We start from the raw sequence: 9251 nt of genomic DNA, 5'->3' as shown, positions 1-9251 counted from the left end.
CCAGGATTGAAGTAAGACTAACGGGCCTATAGTTGCCCGGGCCCTCCCTCTTCCCTTTGTAATATAATATCTACCTTGTCTCCTATGTCCAGGTGGCGAGAGACCTGGTCATAGAACAAGATGAGATTAGTAAGACAGGACCTACCCACAACAAAGCCATGCTGGCTGTTGTTCAGAGTCCTACCTTCTGCAAGCGTGTCGCACATAGATTTTCTAATGAGATTTTCCAGGATTTTCCCTGGGATACAGGTTAGGCTGACTGATCTATAGTTGCCCAGATCCTCCCTTTTCCCCTTCTTAAAGATGGGCACAATGTTGGCTGTCTTCCAATCTTCACGGATCTCTCCTATACGCCACAAATTCTGAAAGAGCTTTGCCAGCGGTTCCACGATGACCTCAGCCAGCTCCACCAGCACTCTCAGATGGAGTCCATTCAGTCCTGTGGACTTATAAATGTCTAGCTTGTCTAGTAGGTATTGCACCCACTCAGCATCCACAGTGGGGAGGCTGACAGTCCCAGCATGCCCCCTATGAGCCTTGTCTCGCTTAACTTTCCCCATGCTCTGGTGAAATACCGAAGCAAAGTAGGCATTCAGGAGTTCAGTTTTTTCTTGAATGTCAGTTACCAGCTGTCCCCAGGTGTTAAGCAGGGGTCCCACACCTCCATTTGTTTTCCTTCTACTGCCTCTATACCTAAAGAAGGACTTCTTATTGTCCTTGTCTCCCATAGCTAGCCTAAACTCAGTCACTGCCTTGGCTTTCCTGATCATTTCCCTACAAGTGCTGGCCACTAAACTATAGTCCTCCTTGAGGACCATCCCTAGCTTCCACTGTGTGTATACTTCTTTTTTCTTTTTTTAAGAGGACCACAATGTCCCTATTAAGCCAGGAGGGCTTCCCAGCCCTCCGGCTACCTTTCCTCTTTGCAGGACTGGTGTTCTTTTGTGCTTTGAGGATCGTGTCCTTGAGCAAAGACCACTCTTCATGCACCTCATTTGCCTTCCCTTCTTGGTCCCTCATCACCTCCCCTACTAATGTTCTGAGCCCGTCAAAGTCAGCATTCTTGAAGTCCAGGACTTCAATCCTGCTGGTTGATCTGTTGACCTTGCAGTGGATGGTGGACCTGATAATTTCATGGTCGCTGTTGCCCAGGTTACCCTCAATGTTCAAGCCACCCACCAGATCATCTCCCAGGTCCAGGAGAGGGCTGCAGCTGGTTGGCCCTTGCACTTCCTGGGTCAGAAAGAGTTCCTTGATCATAGTCAGGAAACTGTGTGAATGATCTGACCTAGCCAAGTGTTCTTCCCAGTCTGGGTAATTGAAGTCACCCATGACTACCAGGTCCCTTGCACATGTAGTTCTTGAGAACTCCAGATCCAGCTCCTCCCCTTCGTTCAGTGGCCTGTAGTAAATGTCCACAGGTAAGTCTTTCTCACCCCCCCCAGCTTGACCCAGAGGGTTTCAACCTGCTTATCTTTAGAGCCTCCAGAGAGGCCTCCAGTGTCTGCCTCCAGAGAGGTGTACAGCTCTCTCACATAGAGAGCTACCCCTCCGCCTTTTTTTCCTACTCTGTCCCTTCTGTGTAGGGTGTAGCCCTCTACGGCTATTCTCCAGTCATGCAAGGAGTCCCAACAGGTCTCCATGATCCCTACCAGGTCATATTACCCACTAGAGAGCAGGAGGGCTAGCTCCTCCTGCTTATTCCCCACGCTCCTGGCACTAGTGTACAGGCAGCTGAGGCCCTCAACTGACACCCTTGTCTCCCTGAGATGCTGTGGGAGAACTGTTCAGTTAGCATTTTCAGAAACAGTTGTGCTAGTGTCCTCCACAAGGGACCTTTCTTGTGTGCCTTCTTGGCATGCTCCACTTAGAGTTTCCCTGTCCCCCAGCAAAGTCAGTTTAAAGCCCTGTCCAGCAGATCAGCCAACCTGGCTGAGAACAGGGCCTTACCTCTTTGCGTGAGGTAATTACCATCTCATACTATTCCATCCTGTCACTGTAATATAAAAGAATTCATACACCAGAAAATATTAAAAATTAATTCACCTGATCATTTTTGGTGAACAGCAGCAGTCCATTCTGTTTAGAAACATGATGAGGTGTGGGTGAATGGGGCAGCAACCCAAGGTATCTACTTAGAAATGTAAGAACAGTAACCACAGCCATGATCAGCCCAACCCCATGCTGCCAGCCCAGCCCCTGCTGTCTTTATCACCCAGGGCACAGATCCTGGTTGTTATGCCTCAGTTAGGTTTTCATGCTTCCTGCTTCTCAGTGGTATCTTCTTATTGAGCTAAAGAGTTTGCAGGATTCATAGATTATTTTTGCAGAGGTCCCCATGGACACACTAGCACTCAAACACATAATGTAAACTGGCACTACAGCTAATCAAATTATGTGCTAAAAACAAATTATGGGTTGTATTTGGCACTTCTTTTGTTAATGAATGGTCTGTGAACCAACCATGATCTTAATGGATTTATTCCTTATTCATAATTGTTTTGTGGTTTTTATAAACCTAATACTTCCTACTGCAAAGTAGGATCAAAAATTATATCAAGTATCCTACAACTTCCTATGCCTGAATATCTCATTATGATTAGTATAAAGTGAATGTCCTTATTACCAATGCTTCCTTTTTTGGTAAAGATTAGGTTATACAGACAAGAAACAAAAAATATAAGAAGTGACTTGGGTGCCCAACCAAACAAATGAAATATTAAATTATTTAAAGAACACTTGCTACATGTCATAGCCTATAGGTATTTTAATGCTAGCATTTGATTTTCTAAATAAAATTAAACCAAGGCATGTCAGATATTTAGAAAGAGAAAGCCAGATAGCTATATTACAAATAACTATAGAGCCTGGCAATTTAAACAATACAGATAAATAGGAAGAAAGTTTTGTGTTGGTTTTGTTCATCACGGTCAAATTCTGCCTTTGGTTATACCTCTTTGAATCCAGATGTTCCCAATTAAATGAAAATGGGTTGCTAAAGATTTATATTGGTAGAACAGTGACCAACATCTAACCTCTTGACAAGGAGATCAAATCAAACTGTTTATCACAAATATGAAAAAAAGAAAAAAGGAAATGTAATACCATATTTGCTCGATTATAAGATGAGGTTTTCTCCCCATCCAACATGTGGAAAATCAAGCCTCATCTTATGATCACATACAACTTACCTGAAACCAGAGAATGCATTGGCACTCTCTGGCTGGAAACCCCACAATGCAGTTCAAAGTAACCTGGCAGGTACCAGCCAGGCACTGTCCCCATAGCGTGCAGGGTTTCTGTCCAGCACATGCTGAGTTGCTCTGAGCTGCTGCCCCAGCGATGGGTGCTGGAGTAACCCAGCAAATGCTGGCAGCTTAAGTGGGTCCTTTTCTGTGTGCAAGGTTCCTCCAGCAGCCACTGCCTGAGCATCAGCTCAAAGCAACTCAGAAAATGCTGGCCAGAAACCCTGCATGCTAAGGGAGACAGTGCTTGACTAGTGCCTGCCAGGTCACTTCAAGGTGTATGCAAGGAGCCTGGCCAGCATATGCTGAGTTGCCTCAGTACCTGCCAACTAGGCAGCAGCCGGGAGTGATCTGATCACTTTCCTTCCAGGTACCCAGAGTGCTCTGGGGAGGGGCTGGCCAGGCATGCAGCTGGGAGAGACAGCAAGGGCCGGCCAGCACACAGGAAAGAGATGCCTCAGCCAGCACACAACAGGAAAGGACCCCACAAGAGATGACCAGCACTCAGGGAGGAGAGACCCTCAGGAGCCAGCTAGGAACCCTGCATGCTACAGGGAGGGACCTGACTGCAGTGACAAGGGACCCAGCACTCAGCAAGAGATGCAGCATGTGGCAAGGGACCCAATGCATGGGGAGGCTCCAGCCAATAGTAGGGAGGGTTCCAGCATGCAGTGAGACTCCTAGCAGCAGCAGCAAGAGATCCATTATGTGGCAAGGCTTCAAGCAGTGGCAGCAAGGGAGCTATCATGAGGTGAGGCACCCAGCATGTCACAGTGATGGTCCTGGCAGAAGTGAAAAGGGACCTAAAACACGTATGCTGATGAGGGATCCAGCATGCAACAAGGGACCCAGAAGTGGTTATGGGGGACCTAGTATAAGCATACCAGTGAGGGATCTGATCTAGTACATAGCAAGGCTTAAATTTAGACACAGACTTGAATACTGGTAGATCCCATTAGCACAACCATTAATCCTACAATGCATGTGTTACTTTCAAAACCTCCTGTTTATATTTAGAAACATCTAAAATATAGTTGTGCATCAATACAAAAGACTGCCACACACTGGGCACATCTACACATGCACTTTAATGTGCATTAGCCTATTTTCATGTGCATTAAGGCATGACAAAAAAGTGTTCTTAAATAAATTGATTTTATTATCCAAAAAAATAAGATAGGGAATATTGTTCCAGGTACATAATTTATTTGTATATTTGATTCAGTAGAATCTTCCATTTTTAATTCACCTGGGACTTCCACAGAACTTCCAGCCTGCCTCTCTACACGAAATCTAGAACGTCCTAAACCATACAGGCTCCTCCCAATATGCAGGCTCTTCTTGTGACTGTGAGTGGAAATAGCATGATGTCATGCACAACAAACTGGACCTTTAGATACTGAAGCATAAGTATTTTTGGATAGTACATATGTAGGAATTTATTTTGTAGTGTATTCAGTTCTAGTGCTCGTAAAAAGCAGTTTGCAATAGTTTTATGTTCCCTTTTTGTATTGTGAAAGAAGATTATTTATGCAACCTTGTATGATGATCCTTGAATTTGAGGAGAAAGTTGTTACGTAAGCAGACTGTACTCCCAGAGGCCTTGATTGCTTTGCTGTTTTTCTTGTTGAATTGCTTACACCTATTTTTTCTTGGTTTGTTTCTGCGGTGGCCAGGCAAGTCCATGGAGATAGGAGCCTCTGAATTCACAACTCTGAATGTGCCCTATCTATTTTTCCTTTTTTCTTTTCCTTTCAAATAGGGAATTTTGTCTAGTTTTCAAATACTAGTATTTTCATAAACATTTACTATTCCTGATCTTGAAAACTGTTTTAAGAGCCAGCATCAGCCAGTAGTAATTTCTCTACCAGTATTTATAACATGCTTATATCAATTCTACATAAACTTTGAAGGGGTAATAATAAATTTCTGAGACAGATTAGACACAGGTGAAAGATTGTATTGGGGAGGTAGTTAACTATGTCAGTCTGCAGGGTAAATGTTAATGGCCTGTAACTAAAAAAAATGTTGACTGTCTTAACAAGAATTTTACTCAAAATTCTGTTACCTTTAGAATTAATCTGGCAACTTTCAGGCCAAATATATTTTTCAAACTAAAACTAGAGGGGGGCAAATATAAAATAGGCCTTTAATAACATCAGATTGCAGCCTACTGCATCTCTATATTAACACTTTTATAAAGTCTCATCTACACATATACATATACATATATATATATACACATATATATATATACTGATATATAAACTAATTACAAAGGAAAAATATACCTCTGGCCAAGAGATAATGTAGGCTCATTTCCATGCCAAACTGAACACTACTGTCAAACATTTACTTTGTCCCTGCGTTTATAGCAGAAGATACTGGAGAACAAATCTATTGGTGATCATACCCCTAGGGATAATAGAAAAGAAATATACATAGAAAAGAGTTGGCTATAAAGTATTAGGCCCATTTAAAGTAGACAAAGCTTCAAGGCCAGATAATATGCATCAATAAATGTTATAAAACGAAGGCAGGAAACTGGTGAACCTCTAAATTATATTTTATAAAAGTTCAGTAGCTTCAGGAAAAATTGAAGTGTGGAAAGCCTAACTCCCTTATTTTAAAAAGAGTAAAGAGATAGTCTAGGCAACTGAAGAATGCAGTTTATGTTAAGAATAGTTATGGAGAAAGATAATCTTAGATAATATTTTAAGAGATGTGGTGCTAGAAAAATTCAATGGTTTGGGAATCTGATCAGGGAATGAATTCATGCTGAGCTAACCTGCTTAGAGTTCTTTGCCTTGATACATGAAAGAAACTTTTTTAAAAAGGGAATACAGATACATTTTCAATAAGCATTTTAAAATGTTTCCCCCCAGAGAGACTAATGGTTGTGATAAAGAGTGATGGAGAAGTAGGCGAGGACAGGTAAACAGTCATTATTTGGATTATATTTGTAATCAAGTCTAGTGTCATGAGGTTTTTTATGGCCTGTAGCACTCAAAAGCATCTTAGCCTTAGAATATGAAAGGACAACTGCAAGGTAACATAGGTGGCTTTCTTTCTTCTGCCCATTGGACGGGTAGGTTTTATTTCCTCTTTTGAAGGTGGCCAACAGAGAGGATTATGGCTGGGATAGTTTCAGTTGCTTTTCTGGAGACCAAAAGAGGGGTTGCAGAGTGTAAGCCCTTCTCCCTTCTCATCTTTCTGGGGGATGGGGAGTGCTTTTATCCTGAAAGGGCCAACAGGGGGGTAGGTCCAAACAGGAATAGTCTATATTGAAAAAGACAAACCAAATTCTGTTGCCATTTATGTATCTAAATGCTATTTGCATAGTTAGCACAAAAGTGGCATTTCTGGCATGTAAGCATAGCTTGTGATTCTATTACCCATGTAGTAGATACATAAACATCCACATGGCTATATGCACATGCTCAGTAGGCTGCACACTGGCCAGACAGACAACCCCTACCCCTGAACAAAGTTGGGAGTGAGGGTTAAAATCCAGGTCTCCTGTTCTTTGGGTAAGTACCCCAACCACTCAGATACTGGGGGTAAAACATAAGAGGTCCCTCTTCTTCTAGACTTGTGCCCAAGTACATAAATAGGTAGCTGTACATTGACCCCGCCAGTGCATAACCTACTGAGCATGTACAATAGTTGTGTGGACACTTATCTTGGGTGAGGGTCCAGCCTCAAACACAGCTCAGCAGGAAGTGATACATCTTTCATGTGCCATTGACTCCACTGTCTTCCTTGGGATTCCACCTCCATCCAGCCACACCTATTAATTTTTTTTAAACTAATTACAGAGAAGAGAAAGGTGTGTTTGTTATTACAGAACTATCATCTTTGATACAAAGTATTATATGATACCTTCCCACACACATCATGTGACAATTAAAATCTCTTCAGCATTGTGATCTTTCTGAACTGCTTAGTGACACAAACCTTATTATATTTTAAACAACTTTTATCCATCAAACACTATGCCCTGCCAATTAATCGTTTTTGCTGTTATAGACCATAAGCATATTGTATTGAGCTCAGATTAGGGCCCAGATCCAAGCTGATCCCAATTAAGCAATCAGGGCAATCAATCCCCTAAGGCTGCAAGAACCAGGCTCTACCTACTCCAACCTTTGAAAGCTGGCCCTAGATAACAGCATGCTGTCTGGGCAAAGACTGATGCTTGCTTCTGACCCCTCTGCAGGTAAACAAGCAGTTCCTTGGCTTGTTTACCTGAAACTCTGGCTTGCTTAACTCTTTTGGTTCTCCCCAACACCAGCTAAGACACCCAACTTATCTGAACCTCTGGTCTTGACCCCTGGCTTCCCATGACTGCAGCTTTGACTCCTGTCTATTTGTCCATCCAATTACCATGGGCAAGGCCCACATGGCTAACTAGTAGCCCCTTTTTACAGGGGCTAATGGACAAATAGAACAACTAAATTTTTGGGACAACTAATGAAAAAAACAGGGTAGCAGTGTTGTGTGGGTCAAAGGGTCAAAACGTGAAAATAAGTGCTCCTGGGGGAGTCACCGAGCAGAGCCCCCCAGGCCACACCCACAGGTCCTCAAAGGCATCCAAGGAGCCAGTGGATGCTGCCCCCGGTGCGCTGCCCAGAAGCATGCATGGACAAGTGAGAGGAAAGTGGCCCCACAGTCTCCGGGCACCTTCCCAGCCAGAGCCTCCTTCCTGGTCAAGTACAGGGCCCACTTGGCCAGGGCCAGGAGGAGGTTGACCAGGAGGTCCCAGGATTTGGTGGGGCTGCTGATGGGGTGACCGAAAATAGAAAGGTGGGGGGTGAAATTCAACCAAAACCTCAGGAGGAGGTTCTGGAGGTGGAGGGAGTGGAGCCTGGTGCACTCAAGGGTCATGTGCGCCAGGGTCTCCTTCTGCCCACAGAAGGGGCAGGAGACTGGGGTGTCTGTGAAGCTTGACTCCTGATTCCTTGTGAACTCCGTTCCTAGACTTGACTGATTAACTAGGTGATCTTCCCCAGCTGCTCATCCTCTGGTTCCTAATACATATACAGTTAGGATGAGAACATAATGCAGTTCCAATTGTATGTGCTAAATGCCTTGGATACAGTGTTCTATAAATAGCAGAATGAGCAAGAAGCACAATCTGCAGATCTATACTGCTGAAAGTCCAGAGGAGTTTATGTAGAATGAGCAATTCAAGATTTAGTCTGAATACAGTAACCAACCAAAAACAGGACTTTATGCTCGCTACCATTCCATCAAGTTAGAACTGGAATAGTGAGGAATGCTTGCAGCAAAATTTCAAAATGCTGTATTTTAAGAGTTTTACATGTTGTTTCATTTTTAGTCATTTTTCCCTTTTTTACCCCTGACTTTTTCACCAACATGCCTTGAATGAAATGCCACAGGATCCTTTTAACTCAAGAAAATTATGGTGCCCAGCAGCCTTCATTCCTAAATTCAGGAGGCTTTTCAGGCACAAAAGGTAGTGAAGAAAGAAAGAAAGCAGGAGGTTGGGAGAATGCAAAAATAACAAAGGCAGAAGTCACAAAAGAAGTTTGGACAGAAAAAAGGTAACAGGAAATAGGTGCGGGCACAGAAATGGAAATTTCTGAAAGCCTGTGCAGCCTCATTTTTTTTTCAGAAGGAAATGGGAACCCAAAATACAGAGGCTGAGGAAGCATGGCTGATGAAAGAGGCACTGATAATGTAAAGGGAGGCCAACACTGAAGATCAGCTTTTTGGCAAGAGGACTATTGTTCCTCAGTGAATTATTCATTAGTGAATGAACTTGGGAATGCACAACAGATGAAATACTGTAACTGCAAAAATCATATGGAATATAGTATTACTTATTCCTTGTAACTGGGAGGGGAAGCATTTGTTGTAACATGTCTGTGAAGTGCTATGTAACTTTACAACTTTCTTTTTCATGTACAACATGAAAAAGAAAGAAGCCAAACTCAACAGTGACATATTTTCTAAGCCTATGCAAGAAACACAACATCATTC

The sequence above is a fragment of the Gavialis gangeticus genome, unplaced genomic scaffold, assembly GCF_001723915.1.
Source record: "Gavialis gangeticus isolate Ggan-Ray unplaced genomic scaffold, GavGan_comp1, whole genome shotgun sequence".
Taxonomy (NCBI): Eukaryota; Metazoa; Chordata; order Crocodylia; family Gavialidae; genus Gavialis; species Gavialis gangeticus.
This window is presented reverse-complemented; position numbering follows the sequence as displayed.